The sequence below is a fragment of the Sarcophilus harrisii genome, chromosome X, assembly GCF_902635505.1.
Source record: "Sarcophilus harrisii chromosome X, mSarHar1.11, whole genome shotgun sequence".
Lineage (NCBI taxonomy): Eukaryota > Metazoa > Chordata > Mammalia > Dasyuromorphia > Dasyuridae > Sarcophilus > Sarcophilus harrisii.
The window spans coordinates 33550196-33567566 of record NC_045432.1 but is presented as its reverse complement, the minus strand read 5'-3'; positions in this window follow the sequence as shown (position 1 = coordinate 33567566).

Here is a 17371-nt window from a genome sequence, read left to right as displayed (position 1 = left end):
ATAACTTATTCAGCCATTCTCCCGCTGATGGGATCCACTCAGTTTCTAGCTCCTTGCCACTCCAAAAAGGGTTGCTAAAAACATTTTGCCACATGTGGGTCCCTTTCCTTCCTTTAAGATCTCTTTGGGACGCAGACCTAGTAGATATTTCTATTTGTATTGTACCTTATTGTTACTGAGCACTTTCAGATTCGTTGGCATATTTGATAATGTAGGGTCCTGTGTTTTATTCTGGTATCACATAACATTATAGATTTAGAGGTAGAAGGGACCTTAAAAGCCATTGAGTATGATGTCCTCATTTTACAGCTTAGGAAACTGAGGCATTGAGAGGTTAAGTATCTTGCCTAGCATCACCCACCTAGAAAGGGTCTGAGGCAGGATTTGAAATCAGGTCTTCCTAATTCCAAGTCCAATGCTTTCGCCATTCTTGCTGTTCAACATTTTCAAAAGAACATGGGTAAATTGGAGGGCACCCAGAGGAAAACAGTCAAAATGATGACGCGCCTCAAGATCAAAATAAATGAGGATTATTTAAAGGTCTTGAGAATGTTTCTTCTAGGGCAGAAGAGATAAGTAGAAAAAAATCAGCTGAGAATTAGGCATTAAGCACTAGGCCCTGAGCTGAGTTCTAATGATATGAAGACATAATTTTTGGGTCATTGCCTTCAGAGAACTTAGGGTCTAGCCTTTAAAAATATTTATTTATTAAGATGTTGCTTCCACACTGCCTCTTCCCTTACCACTGAGCAAAAAAAAAGCAAAAAAAAAATCCCAATATATACTTGTATAATATAATAAAACAAAACTCCCATGTTGTCCATGTCTGAGAATATATATCTCTTTCTAAATTTTAAGAAATTTATTTAAATTCATTTAAATGAGATAAATCTTTTCTTAGGTCTACCCTTCTGGTTGTTTTGAATTCCTTGTTTATCATTGTTTCAGTCATAGTTCTAAAGTCTTTTAAAGTTTTTTTTTCTCTATGGTGTTATCACTATCTAAATTATAACTTATAGTTCTGCTCACTTGGCTTTGCATCAGTTCATAGAAGAATCCATAGTTATCCTCTGATACTATTCATTTAATCACTTCTTTTGGCCCAGTGACATTTTATTATATTAATATATCACACTTTATTTAGCCGTCACCCATCTCGTGCTTCCACTTTTTGGCTGCCATGAAAAGAACTGCTAAAATATTTTTGTACACTTAGTTCCTTTTCCTCTTTCTTTGACTTCTTTGAGGTATAGGATTGCAACTGGTAGTGCAGGAACAAAGAATATTTTAGTAACTTTTTGAGCATAAATTGCTTTCTAGAATGATCAGATCATCTCTTAGCTCCACCAAAAGTGCATTAATGTGCCTGTTTTTCTCAGCTCTTGCATCGTTTGTCATTTTTTTCTTTTGTCATCTTTGCCAATTTGATGGGTGTGAAGTAGAATCACAAATTTGCTTTAATTTGTATGTCTCTGAGTAGTAGTGTTTTAGAGCATTTTTTAATAAGGTTGTTTATAGCTTGAATTTTTTCCTTTAGAAAAATGTCTTCATAACTCTGATCATTTTTCTATTGGGGAATGACTCTTAGTTTTAAACATTTGAATCAATTTTGTATATGTCTTGGATTTGAGACCTTTCTCTGAGAAATTAACTGGAAAGATTTTTTTCTCAGTCAGCTATTATTTTGACTGCATTAAATTTCTTTATGCAAAACCTTTTTAATTGCTTGTATTTTAATTGCATATAATCAAAATTGTCCATTTTATCTTGTGTGGTCCTATTTATACCACCTGTTTGCCCATAAATCCTTCCCCTATCCATAGATTTGAAAGGTAATTTTGTTTATGATGTAATTTTAAGAATATATTTCATATATCTATTTGAAATTTGTCTTAGTATATTATGTAAGTTGTTTTTTTTTAAATTAGAGCTTTATATTTACAAGAGATATGCATGGGTAATTTTTCAACATTGACCCTTGCAAAACCTTCTGTTCCAAATTTTCTCCTTCTTCTCCCCACTCCCTCTCCTAGATGCAGTAGTCCAATACATTCAGTATGTTAAAATATATGTTAAATCCAGTATATGTATACATATTATGTAAGTTGTTAATGAATTTCTGCCGTTGTCCAATTTTCCTATCAATTTTTGTCAAAAAGTCAATCCTTTCTCCAGTGACTAGGGTTTATCAAATATTATGTCTATTTGCTTCTTTATGTTAGGAATCTGTTTCACTGACCTTGCTGTCTTTCTCTCTCTCTTTTCTGTCTCTCTTCCCCTCTATTCTACTCTTTTCCCCACTCTGCCCCTTATTTCCTCTCATTCTCTCTCTCTCTCCCTTTCTTTTCTCCCCCCTTCTTCACTCCCAGTTCCAAATCATCCTAACAATGACTATTTTGTAGTACAGTTTAATATCTCATTCTGATACATCCTTTTCCTTTCCACTTTTTTTCATTATTACACTTGAGATTCTTGACATTTTGTTTTTCCATCTGAATTTTTTTTTAGTATTTTTCTAATTCTATAAAAATATTGTTTTGGGATTTGACTGATGTAGTACTCAATAAATAGATTAATTGGCTTGTATTGTCATTTTTAGTGTACTGTCTCGACCTACCTGAGAGCAATTACCGTTTCCATAATGGTTTAGGTTTGTCTTTATTTCTGTATTTTATTGTTGGATTCATATAGTTCCTGGGTAAATCTTTGTAGGTACACTCTCAAATATTTTATAGCTTCTGTAGTTTTTTTAATAGAATTTTTAATTTTAGTTCTTCCAGTTGAATTTTGATGGTTATATAAAGGATTGTTGATGATTTATATAGATTTATTTTATATCCTGTAACTTTCCTGAAGTGATTATTTTATTTACTTTTAGTTGAGTCTCTAAATAAAGTGTACTATACTATCATATCATTTGCAAAAAAAGTGATAATTTTATTTCATCCTTGCCAATGTGTATTCCTTTGATTTCTTTTTCTTGTACTATTGTTATTCCTGACACTTCTGTCACTATGTAAATAGTGTTAATAGGCATCCTTGCTTTGACTCAAATCTTATTGAAAAGGCTTGTCTAATTTTTCTCTATGACATAAAATGTTTGTTCTTTGATCTAGATAAATGTCACTGACTTTGTAAGGAAAAATTAATTTATTCCTATAATTTCTAAGATTTTTAAAAATATATAAAAATGGATTTGAACTCCTTTAATTTTCACAATTTCTACTTTGTAATTGTGTTGGAGATTTTTGATTTGTTGTGCAAATTTTAAATTGTATGCCCAACTTGATAATTTGCACTTTTTCTCTTTCCTTGATGAAAATGTTTAGAGATGTAAAATTTCCCAGCAGATTTTCTGTAGCCATATCCCATGAATTTTGGTGTGTTGTCTCTTTCTTATTTTTTGATGAAATTTTCTCTTATTTCTATAATTTGTTCTTTGATTTACCAGTTGTTTAGAATTATTTTAGTCTTCAGTTAATTTCTAATTTTTTCCTTAAGGGCAACTTAATGGATATGATTTTTGTGGCATTATGATAAGTAAACAATGTGTTTACTTTTTCTGCTTTTCTACATTATTTCTGAGATCTATATGCCCATGCATATAGACAGTGTTTGTGATTGATCCATGTATAGCTTAGGAGTATATATATATATATATATATATATATATATATATATATATATATATATATTTCTTTGCATTCAATTCACAAATCATCAGAGAATTATTATATCCAATTTTTCTAAAATTCTATTTGAGTTCTTTTTTGTTTGTTTTTTTGATTAGATTTATCTAGGTACATTAAGGTCTGTTATTATCATTTTACTCTGTATTTCTCTCTCCAATTTGATGAACTCTTCTATTAAGTATTTAGATATTTTTACTACTATTTCTTATTTTACTTATTTTAAAATTCATTTTATTTATTTATTTTGTATTTTTATATTATTTTTAATATATAATATTTATAAATAATAATATGTAACACATAATATGCAATACTTAATATTTAATTATATATTTATTAATTGGTTTTAATTTAATTTAATAATTTAAATACATGTATTATTAATTAAATTAATTTTTAATTAACTATAGTTCTGTTTTATTATATATAATATATGATAATTTATAATTATAAAATAACAATTAAAATATTATTAATAAATAAATTTAAACAAAACATTTTAATTAATAATATAATTAATTGATAGTAATTAATATAAATAATATATTTATTGTCATATTTCTATATTATTCTTTATTTTACTGCTACTAGATACTAATACTACTATTAAGTATTAAGATATTTAGATACTATGCTATTAGGCATAATTTTATTAAGTGTGTTTTCATATTAATACATTATATATATGGTGCCTTTAAGCATTATGTAATTTCCATGTTCATCTCTTTTTATCTTGTCTATATTTAATGTAGCCTTATCTGACTGCTAAACCTGCCTTTTTTGAGTTCAGCAGGCACAACTGATTTTGCTCCCACCCTTCTTTTTAACTCCATGTGAATCTTTGTGCTTCAAAGGCATGTTATATAAATAATATATTGTCAGATTCTGGTTTCTAATCCATTCTCCTCGACTCTTCTATTTTATAGGGGAACTCATCCCATTCCCATACATAGTTATGGTTACTAATTATGTATTTCTCTCTAGCCTATCTTTTCATATTTTTTCCTTTACTTCCATTTTCCTCTTTATAAATAGAAGAAAGTGGTAGAAGAGAAGGAATTCCCCTTCCCCTCATGATGTTTTAAATGAAACATCTTGGTCCATTTCAGTTGCAGCTCTTCTTTTGCCCTACTCTGCCCCTGGTCCCACTTTTTATCCTTTCTTCTTTTCCTTTTAATCTCTCATTTATTTGTCTCCCTTCCAGTTTTACTTATGATTATTTCCTGCTTAGACTATATTCTAATGGTTGATTTTAAGTATTCAAAAGACTCTCATTAGGAAAAGGGATTAATTTTGTTGTTCTGATTGTCCAAAGTGGGTAAAACTAGGAGCAGTGGTTGAAAAATGCAACAAAGCACATTTAAACTTGATACCAGGAACTTCTTGCCAATTCCAGGAGTATACTAGAGTCAGCTTGAACCAACTCTTAAGAGCCGATTGTTATATTACAAATTATAGCTTCATTTATTATTTTGTTGAATGTCTAGATTTGAGAAGGTAATGGAGAAAGTGTCAATAATGCAGATGAAGCTTAAAAGTGTATTGTACAGACAATCCCTCCCCCCAAAGTCGGTTGTTATAAGCATTTACCAGCATATTCCTGATTAGAGCTCTCCAAAAGTAGGTTGGAGTGGGTTCTTCCTCACTGGAGATTTTCTTTTTTTTTTCTTTTTAAATATTTTTTATTATTACAGCTTTTTATTTACAATATATATAAAAATATGCATGGGTAATTTTTCAGCATTGACAGTTGCAAAACCTTTTGTTCCAACTTTTGTCCTCCTTCCCCCCACCCCTTCCCCCAGATAGCAGGTAGTCCAATACATGTTAAATACGTAAAACTATATGTTAAATCCAATATATGTATACATATTTATAGTTATCTTGTTGCATGGGAAAGATCGGATTTAGAAAGAAGGTAAAAATAACCTGAAAAGAAAAAAAACAAAAATGCAAGCAAACAGTAACAGAAAGAGTAGAAATGTTATGTTGTGGTCCATACTTATTTCCCAGTGTTCTTTCTCTGGGTGTAGCTGGTTCAATTCATTACTGCTCTATAGGAACTGATTTGGTTCATCTCATTGCTGGAGATGGCCACTTGCATCAGAATACATCCTCATACAGTATCATTGTTGATGTATATAATGATCTCCTGGTTCTGCTCATTTCCCTCAGCCTCAGTTCATGTAAGTCTCTCTGTATTCATCCTGCTGGTCATTTCTTACAGAACAATATTCCATAACATCCATATGCCATAACTTATTCAGCCATTCTTCAACTGATGGGCATCCATTCAGTTTCCAGTTTCTGGCCACTACAAAGAGGGCTGCCACAAACATTCTTGCCCATGTGGGTCCCTTTCCCTTCTTTAAGATCTCTTTGGGATACAGATCCACTAGAGATACTGCTGGATCAAAGGCTATGCACAGTTTGATAGCTTTTTGAGCATAGTTCTCACTGGAGATTTTCAAGCAGAGGCTGGAGGCCCCTTTGTTGGAATGCTTTGGGCCGTGGCTATCTCTTTCAGGTCCAGGTTGGCCTGCGTGGCCAGAGAACATCCTTTCCTCTCTGAGATGTGGCGAGTCCCTCACCACATCTGTGGTTTCCATTCTTGCCTTTACTTCCCATGCTCCCCTCTCCTGGGTTTGGAAGTACTAACCATCCATCACAGAAAGCTCGGGAACCCTAGTGGTATTGGGATTGACTGTTGAGGGCTCAAACCTAGTGTTTAAAGTTCAGTACCGTGGGTGCCCTTGTGTTGAAGGTGGGTGACAAGCCACTCAGCCAGAGGTTTTGAACCCGGACTTGTCATAACAGTAATTTCTGAATCTCATCGTCACATTAAAGCACCATTAACCTGTCAGCATCTATATCTCCTTCCCACCTGTAAGTCAATAAAAAAACATTTTTTCCCCTTTTCTCCTCAATGTTGGAAAGGATTAGAGGTATATGTGGGTGAGGGCCCGGAAAGTTGCAGGATAGAATTCATCAAACCTTCTTTAAAAATCCCTAAGTTCCTGCCCTTCTGCACCCTTCCCCTCCCCAAACTGCAGTCTGAATTATTTAGCTACTCAAATCAATCCATTTTTCTTTCTTCAGTAGTTGGACAATAAAAGTAAGATTTACTGCAGCAAGTGAATAATAAAAAAGGAATTAGCCGAAAACAAAGAAAAAGATGCTTACATGGCAACCTTCTGTGTTAATCAAAGTCTCACGGACAGGCTGGACGATCAATATTTGACTTCAAGATGAAATACAGCAGAGCTTCCATGGTTGGGGGGAGGCTGAAGGGGGAGGCTCTGGATAAAAAGGCATCTGGGCAGTGTCAACGGAAAGGGGCAAATGCAAAAATCCATATTGTCCTTTGCTGAGCTCTGAGACAGGGGCCTTCTCTGAGGCTCAGAAATGACAGTGTTTTCTGGGCTTGCATCAAAGTTCAACCTGATTGTCTCATGTGCAGAAGAAGGCCATCTGTCTCTATTCCCTGAATCATCTACATAATTGACTTTCAAACAAGCCTCTAAGAAACAGGCATTTATCACCCTAATTGTGGCAGGCTGAGGGTGAGGACCTGCCATTTTATCAAGATGATATCAAATGACACTCCAGTTCCTTATCCCTCTTGTCTTTTCCCAGATTTCTTTCAGATTTCTTACACGCAGACCAGGTTCTAATTCCCCATCAAATTTCCAAAAAAAAAAAAACCAAACTAAACCAGGAAGATGGCTGAAACAAATGAACCCAGTCCTGGGAGCATGAAGGAACGTCCTTTTGACAATTTAGAAAGGTACAATATAGGGGTGGTGGGAAAAGAACCTAGAATTATCTCTGGTTCAGGTTTGGCTGCCTAGGAATTTAGTTGCTGATGCTCTCTATTTCCAGATGAAAATAATAACCATTCTGATTTGGAATCAGAGGACCCAGGAGCAAAAGGCAGATTTGCCTGTGTGATCTTGGATAAGTCACTTCCATCCCTCTAGGATTCAGTTCTCTTTTCGGTAAAAATGAGTGAGCTGAGCCTAGAAGTCCTTTTCAGTGCTAGGCATAGGAACCATGTTTTTAACTCTTTAGAGTTTCCTAAGCATCCCACAGGTAAGGAACCTGCAAGAAGGGAGACCGGGTTCTAATCTCACCTCATACACCTTTTAGCTATGTGGCTCTCGGAAGAGTCACGTCACCTGTCTCAGACTCTGTAAAATAAGGGATTTGACCTCAGTTGCCTCCAAGGCCTCTTCCAGCTCCAGATTTGTGACACTCATTTTTTTTCCCCACAACAGCCTGTGGAGATGGGAAGTATAAGAAACATTAACCCCATTTGAGACTCAAGCAGCCTTTTTTTAAGCATATGTAATATGTCAGTGACCAGGACTAGATGCTGGAGACACAGACAAAATCCAAACTGTCCCTTCCCTCAAGAATTCTAGTGGGGGTATACAGGATATATAAAATGTAGGGGAATGGCAGAGTAATTTGAGGAGCAAGAGAGTTCTGGAAAAGTGGGGATCAAGAAATAATTTGTAGAGAAGGGGATACCTGAGCTGGATCTAGAAGGGATCTAGGGACTTTTAGTGGAATAGATGACCAGGGGACACATTGGAGACATGGGACAGGTCTGTGCAAAGTTTGAGAGGAAGGTGATGGTGTGTTGAGTTTGGGCAACAGCTGGCAGGCCAGTCTGTCAGTAACATGGACTAGGAGGAGGAGTGTAACACATCTGGAAGAGTAGGTAGGAGTACTAGAAGCATCTGATTGAAGAGATTGTATTTTATGCCAGAGCCAGATGGGAGACATTGAAAATTCTTGAGTAGGGGAGTGACCGAATAGTTTACATGGATATAGCAGTGAAAGATCTGCCAAGTGCTTTGCACACATCATCTCGTGTGATCCTCACAACAGTCCTGAAAGCTAGGCCTCCCTTAATGAAAGAGGAAACAGGCTTGGAGAAATTTAAGCCACTTGCTGAAGGTTGCAGGGCTAGTGTCTGAGGTGGATTTCAGACTCCGGTCTTCTTGATATTTATCAGCCGTATGACCCTGGAGCAGCCCCTGGACCTCCCTGGGTCTTGGTTTCCTCTGTAAATTGAAGAGGTTGGGCTAGATGGCTTTTAAGGTCCCTTCCAGCTTGAGAGTTTTGACTTTATGATGTTAAGGTGATGAGAAACTAGAGTGAAGGAGAGGGGTCAGGACTGGAGATACAGATCTGGTAGTTACCTATGGAGAGAGAATAATCGGCCCTACGTGAGCTTATGAGAGAGTGACGAGAGAGAGAGAGAGAAAGAGAGAGAGAGAGAGAGAGAGAGAGAGAGAGAGAGAGAGAGAGAGAGAGAGACGAGAGAGAGACGAGAGAGAGACGAGAGAGAGACGAGAGAGAGACGAGAGAGAGACGAGAGAGAGACGAGAGAGAGAGAGAGAGAGACGAGAGAGACGAGAGAGAGAGAGAGAGAGAGAGAGAGAGAGAGAGAGAGAGAGAGAGAGAGAGAAAGAGAGAGAGAAAGAGAAGAGGGCCCAGGACAGAGCCAAGATGGGACATCCCAGTGTGGGAGACAGTAGACAATGTGTGATCCATCACCCAGGAGAAGTAGTAGCATCAGGTCTACTGATACACACTCCTGACGTGCAATTTGCTGATATTTACCCAGATTTTGACTCCCAGCAACAGAATCCAGGAATAATCTGGACTGCAGCTGTTAGATGGCCATGTTTGGAGTGGGAAAGGAGGCTGTGGAGAAGGAGAAATGGGAAAAGTGAGGCCCATGGAGGTTAAATGATTTGTTTAAAGTCACCCAGTACAAACTGTAAGTGGCAAAGGTGAGGTTCCAACTTACGTGTGTGGCTTTGGTCCAAGGCTCTTTCCACATTGCCACTTGGATCTCTCCTGTAGGATGATGTAGAAAAAGGAGGCTTCTTGAAGGTGTCTTCATGGGAGATTTCCCACATCCTCATCACACCATCTCCCTGCTCCAAGGAATCAGAGTCTGTTGCTGGGCAACTGATGTCCACAGGGACCCATCACGCCAGTTGCCAAGCAGTCTCCTCATCTTTGTAGGCATTAGCTGCCCCCCAGCATGTCTGAGCAAGCACATCAGTTCCGAGATCTTCACTATTGGTCAGATCTCCAGGGTGACTCTGCTTTGGAAAAAAGATTTGTCATTTTTTGAAGCTGCAGATGTCATTTTGTTTCTCCCTTTGCACTATGATAGGTGTTCCTAGGCCCGGGTATCTTTTTCTTCTCATCATTGCTGGTAAAGACTTCTACCTGACCACCATGTGCAGCAAAGAGGCCTAATGAGCAAGTTCCAGAATTGTGCTTCAGCTGATTCTTCTTTATTTGAAGGTAATTCCTCCCCCCACCCCAAGGAACTCCATTTACCTTGAGGATAAAGATATGAAAGTATCTTTTCAATTCAGAAGGGAAAAGAGTGTTTGAATCTCCCTGGTGCGATAAAGCCTCACACACCTATTTGCTATCAGGAAGGAGGCTTAGTTAATCATTAATTAAAGGTAGATTTTTTTTCATTAAATAAATGAAAAATATCATTGAAGGGAAGAGCATAAATTTATATTATTTTTTAAAAGTATTTTTATTGGAAATACACGATGGTAAATTTTTCTACTTGCAATCCTTTTTTGCCTGAGTAATTTTTATGTGACTAAGTATATAGGTATATAACATATATATAGAAATCAAACATTTACTGATAATAAATCATAATTTTGCCACCCCGACACTGAGTGAGGTGACCACATATGAGGTCATGACTCACAGTTTAAGAGGCTATTGTTTTATTTTTTTTTTGGTTATACATGTACATTTATTTTTTTAAAGATATACATTTCTTTATAAATCATATTGGGAGAGAAAAATCAGAAAAAAGAGAAAAACTATGAGAAAAAAAGCAGAAGAAAAAGAAAAAAAATAGCAAACATAACCTGAGCTGATTTACATTCAGTCTCCATGGATGCAGATGGCATTTTCTGTCCAAAGTCTATTCGGATTGCTTTGGGTCACTGAACCACTGAGAAGAACCAAGTCTGTCGTAGTTGATCATCACACAGTCTTGCTGTTATTGTGTACATCATATTCCTGGTTCTGCTCATTTCTCTCAGCATCAGTTCATGTAAATCTTTCCAGGCCTTTCTAAAATCAGCTTGTTCATCATTTTTATAGAATGATAATATTCCGTTATTTACATCTGGTCTATAGACTTGTGATGGCAAGTGCCATCCACTTCCAGAGAGAGAACTATGGAAACTGACTGTGAATCAAAGCAGAGGATTTTCACCTTTGTCATTGTTTGTTTGCTTGCTGTTTTTTTCTTTGTTGTGTTTTTTTCCCCTTTTGATCAGATTTTCTCATATTGCATGATGAATATGGAAACATGTTTAGAAGAACTGAACATGTTTAACCTATATTGGATTATTTGCTGTCTAGAAGATGGGGAATGGAGATAGAGGGAAAAAAATTTGGAACACAAAGTTTTGTAAGGGTGAATGTTGAAAACTATCTTTGCACATATTTGGAAAAACAAAATTCTATTAAAATTAAAAAAAGAAGAAGCTTTGATATGGTAGATGGGGAACTGGCCTTGGAACCAGGAAGGCTTGATTTCATATAAATCCCACCAAGGCCATATACTACTGCCTGTGTGACCCTGAGGAAATCACATGGCCTCTTGGTGCTTTCAGTCTATAATTGCAGATAAGAGGGTCAACCTGCACCTGTCAATAGAATCTCTGTGCTGATAAAATCACAGGTCCAGCCACATCCCCTTCCTTGGACTCTTTTTTGATGCCTATCGTCTTTATTTTGCAATCCTTTCCTTCCTTATTTCCATCCCCAGATCGAACAGTCCTTTGTGATGGAGAAACAATTGGGTGAAACTTTTGAGTACAGAAATTGTATCTGACAATGTGTACGCTGTTCTGTTCCAGGAGCCCCCCCACTTCTCTGTTATGAGGATATTTATAAGAGGTGCATGTGGAGTTATACTTTTTATATGGAGTTAACTTGAGTTAGAGTCCATGCAGAAGTGGGTAGCCAGCACAGTGAGAGGAGTAGAGGAATGATTCCTTTACCCTCCTCTGGGTCTCAGTTTTTCTGGGGCAAGGGAGCTGGATCAGATTACCTCCAAGCTTCTTTTCAGTTCTAGCTCCAGGAAACTCCTAGCAATTCCAAAGGTGAATGAATTAATTTGGGAGAGAGATTTCCTTCCCTGGAGGGAGGTGACTATTGATAGGTTCGGGATGTTGTGGAGAGAACATTTCTGTCCACCTTTATTTGGACTAGATGATCCCTGAGGTTCTTTCCCCATTGTGAGATATTATGTTTATATGAATAATGTTGAATATTTGAAAAATGTGCAACCTGTGAGATTAAAAAAAAGGCTTATTGATTCTTTTTCTTAAACATTTCTGCCCCTTCCTAATGACTTACCCACAAGCCGCCATAGACCCTCCCCCATAACATAAAAGAGATAATTAATCAGATCGAATCCATACACTGACAACGTATAATTCGGTGCCCATAGACTACCCCCTTTGTTTTGAGAGGCATGAGCTCCCGGCTGGACGGAAGGGAGGACGGTTGAACAGGCCTTCCCATCACTTGTCCTTCAGTGCTCTGGTTAGAGATGGGATCCTATACTAGCTGGTCCACGAGGCCCATTCTGTAAGTCTCCGGCACCCTTGTAGTATTCCTCGGACAAGCCCAGCACCTAATAAATACTTGCTAAGTGAACTGAGCTAGAAGTGAATGCAAAAAGGTTTTCAAATGGCCAGAAATGTTAGTAAATAAGGCTGTTGCTCTGCAGCAGCGCCTTCCCTGGGAGAAGCAAGTGAAGGACATGAAGGATAGTCTCCTTTTTAAGGCTATTATGAACATATCCTCCTCATGAGTGGCCCGCCTCGCAGCTCTATAAAACCTGCTATAACTGCTGTTTTATGACTTACACCTGGTCATAACCCAGAGGATTGATTGGGTCGCCCATCCTACAAGGAAGGCAGTCAGAGCTTCCAAATATACAGCTTCCCAATAGATTTTCAGGAGGCGAGCCAGAACGGCGGCTCTGTGATTCATGTTAGAGAATGTGGTCAGCGCCCGAGTCTGTAAATAACACGGCCGTTTGTTGGCGCTCGTACCCGGGCCCTTTCTGGCCATCCCGTGTCCTCATTAGGCCCCAGAATAAGTTATAGCAAGAAGTGGTGTCTTTCCCACTAATTGTTTTCAGTTAAAATCTCATGGGGGTGGTGGTGGTAAATAATCTCTCCTATCTCATCCATTTTCTCTTCCTCGCTCCTCCCCACTCTGGGAACGGGCTGCCCTCCCCCACCCCCATTCAGGAAGTTTATGTTAATTTTACCCAATATTTACAAGACAGGCATAAGCCAGTGACAGTTTTATAGGGCCAATAAACCAGGTTTTTAGAAACAAGATGCTCTAGCTTTCTCTTGACTCTGAAATCCAGTGCAAGAAATGTTCTCTGGTGCAGGGGAATGGTAAATGCTGATTTGTCGCAGGGCTCTGGAAATGTGAGAGGAAAGACCGACTTCCATATGTCTCCATGGCATTTGAGGAGAAATAAAATCAAGGCCCGTTAATGTAGCTCAATCTTGGGTTCCAGCTAATATCGCCAGTAATTCACCCTGGCTGACAGTCTCAGAGAGAAATCATAACACTGGGGGCCCGCCAGAATATAATCCCATAAAATAATCACCTACAGGACCTCAGAATGGATCCTCCATATATCAATTTGATCTAGCCAATGGGACTCCTTGCCAGCTAAATGCTGAATTTAATTTTGTACATCACATTTCTTTGGAAAGATTTAGTGCTTTAATTATAGTTTTATGTGTCAGCGACCTGTAAACGTAAATCCTCTTTTTGTTTTTCTTTCTCTTTAAGGACCCGGTAGAAAAAATCATCCTAAGAAGACTGAGCCAAATGTTATATACGATTCTTCAGGTCACGTCTCTGACGGAGGGAAGATTGGATCGCTGGTGTAAGTGACTGAAGAAACGCTTTGCTTATGATGTCTCCATTCTGTTTAAACAACCTAATGAACAGCAACTAACCTATTCTGACAAGTAGAAACTGGGTCTATATGGCATCATAGAAACCGTTTGATTGCTTTTTTCACTAAATAGACTGAATTGTTCACTATTGTTTAGATGTTTTCGACGGTGACCATCACCGCCTACCATCTGTTTCTGCTTAGGCTCGGATTGTGCCCATTTGGAATGGGATTCATTAGTATCTAGCAATGTACCATATCTAGTTCTAGAAAGTTGCCTGGGGCCTTGGGAGATTAAGTCAGCCCAAAGATGATACAGCTAATAACACGAGGAGCAGAATTTGAACCCAGGTCTTCATGATTCTGATGCTGGCCTGTGTAACTGACTCTATTAATGTCCATTGGGAGAGAAAAACAAATAACCAGGTCATTCGTTAGGGACCAGTTTATTGACTTCCATGGTGCAAATTAATCATTTGCTTGCTTTAAGTAAGATGCATTCCCTTCATTAAAACCATCAAAGTTGGAAATGAAAAGTTGTTTGGTTTTCTACAAGAATGGGCAAAATTCACATCTCATGTCACTTCTTTGATCCAGCTGCAGCAACACTTGTTCCTTCATATACAAGGTCCTCTTCAAACTAATAAATGATCTTGCTTTACAAGTGAAGTATAAAAGGAGCCCGTTCTGTGAATTTGCTCATTGTTTTTCTCAGTTGCTTGAAGGAAAGGGGCCAGTCTTGAAGGAAAGAGCCCTGGACTTGTCATCAAAGGATTTGGCTCACCCACTTATTAGGATATTATGTGTGTGTGTGTGTGTGTGTGTGTGTGTGTGTGTGTTGCTTAAAAAATGCCCATTGCATCAACTTAAATGGAGTTTATTTATCTGAGCCTTTGTTTTCCTTTTCTGTAACATTAGATTACATTGTTGTCATTGGTTCTGGAAGAGGACTGAAATGACGTCACTTTGCTACAGTTAGTGTGTCCAACTGTGACTTCTCAGAGCTTAGAATGCTCTGCCACAGGTCGGGCACAAATAGTCCCTATGAAGATTCGGGATGCTTCTCTAACTTAGTGCATCCCAAGTTTCTTCTGGGCTAATTCAATTCTGCTTTGCTTATACAGCACAGCATCTTCTCCAGTAAAGTCCCTCCCACATCATACAATCATTTAAGTTTTAAAAAGAGATCACGGGATTGTCCTTCCAACTTCAAACGTCCTGTGATCCCGTGGAGAGAAGAGTCACTGAGTTTGGGAAGCCTGGTAGAGCTGGGTGCCCAATTATCAATGGGTAAAGACCAATGTGGGCCACCAGATCACAGACAGTGAATTTTAAGAGACCAAAGAGATCACTGGGTGCAACCTTTCTAAATCTCGATCTTCCTAAAATTGTGCAGCTTATCTGATCAATGGGGGAATTGAGCTGGCTGTTTTAGCTTTCCACTGTCTATTGAGAGAAGTTGGCGTGCGGAAGCCAGATTGCTGTCGAACTGAATTCACATCAGGAGGGGATGTCTGCATGGGGATGGGATGGGGATGGGGGAGACCTTTAAAAAGATGAAAAAGAGTTTGACTCGTTTCAGTCTTAGTTCGCAAACCTTGAGTAAGTCACCCCCATTTTGAAGTCTCAATTTCCTCAACAGAGTGATAGTACTTGTTACTGACCTCACAGTCGGTAAAATTCAAACTTTGCCAAGTTCAAAGTCTGCCTCCACAGTATTTTCTGTTTATTCTCCCATCACTCCCCACACCCAAGCTTTTCTATACACAAAGTAGTCGACCCTCTTTCTTCTATTCTCCTTCTTCCAGGCTTTTGCGCCTGCTGTTTCCTATGCCTGGAATTCTCTCTCTTCCCCCTCTTCATTGCTGGCATTCTTACCTAGCTTTTGAAGTCTAGCTCCTCCAGGAAGCCTTTCAAGGTCTCTCTGGGGGAAGTAATGAGTTTCCTCCTCGTTGTACAAAGCGCTTTGGTCTGACCCTTTTTTAATGCACTTACTTGTTTTTTTTTTCCAATTTTATTTTCAGTTTCAAATTCTCTTCCTCCTCTCCATTGATAAGTCAAGAAATACAATGACCATTACATACACAAAGTCATGCAAAACATATTACCTCATTAACCATGTTCTGGAAAAAAAAGAAAAAGGAAGAAAGAAATGCTTCATTCTGCACTCTGAGGCCATCAGTTTTCTATCTGCAGGTAGGTAGCATTTTTCATCATGAGTTCCTTGGTCTAAATGCATTTCCAGTGTGATACTGGACATTATGCTGATCTTTGTTGGGATCCTATTTCCTTACCAGATGGAGAACTCCATGAAAGAAGAGGTAAACTCTGGATTTTTTCCCAGCACAACATTTTGCACACAGTAGTTGCTTAATATTTGTTGGAAAAATAATGGATTTTCAAGAACTCTAGGATTCTTCTTATTGTTCTTAATCCTCTTGTTTGTCGTGTGTCCATAAAGTTAATTATAAAACACCTATTCCTACAGGAACTACCCGGTAATTTAATCTGGGTAAATGGGATGGGCCTTTGGTTCTGGGAGAAGTTTGGGTTCAGCTGAGACCTTGGCCAGGCCTCTGACCTTACTGAGTCTGGCTTCAACCCTCAGGTGAAGGATGGATTTCTGACTGGTCTTGGTTTTTCTGTGAACCTGACCCTTTGGGGTTTTCTTGGCAGAGACGCTGCAGTGGTTTGCCATTTCCTTCTCTAGTTCATTTTACAGATAAGGAAACTGAGGCAGACAGTGCCCAGGGTCACTCAATAAGTGTCTGAGGCCCCATCTGAATTCAGGAAGACGAGTGTTCCTCATTCCAAGCCCAGCTCTCTATCCACTTGGCACCTAGCCAATCTTTCTGCCTAAATGCCCAGAAAATGGGTTTCCTTAGAGTCAATGGAGGTTGTCTTTTGTCAACTGGGGAGAATTTCTACTAATCTAAAAAGCCTTCACCTCTCCCAGCCAGTTACTCACTGAGGTACCATTTTCTTCGAAGACATTTCTCCATGGAAGCAGGTCTTTGGCTGGTTGTGGGGAAGAAGATTTGAATTTTGACCTCGTCCCAGAACAGAACCCACCATGCATCACGTGAATGGCAAATGTGCCTAGCGTGGGGATCGTGGGCTGACTGGAACATGAATGTCTGCTTTCTTGACTGGAGGGTAAGCCCTGGGAGGGTGACCTTTCACTTACAAATGAGCATTGCCATTTCTGCAAGCTCGGGGGCGGGGGGGGGGGGATAGCTGCAGATGCTCACGTGCTGGGCTGATGTTTGCATATCGGAATCTATTACTGGCGGAGACCCACAGGGTGCGATGTGGGAAACGTAATTTGTCATGATTTTTTTTTTTCTCATTTCAGAGTCAGCATTCTCTTCCGTGGATTAATCTTCTTGAAGAGGTAGCCGGGAGTACAGCAAAGCATGCTGGACTTGGAGTCGGGAGGCTAGAATTCCAAATCTTGTCTTGTGTGACCTTGAATATATCATCTGACTGCTCTGGACCTCAGTCTATCATCCATAAAATGGGATAATAATATCTGCCTGACCTGCCTCCCAGTGAGTCCCATGAGATGTAGTTCCCACAGAGAGATGACCACATCTGGCTTGCAAGAACTTCCTAAGGTATTTACCTTTTTTTTTTCTTCCTAGATATAATATATAATTAGCATATTACA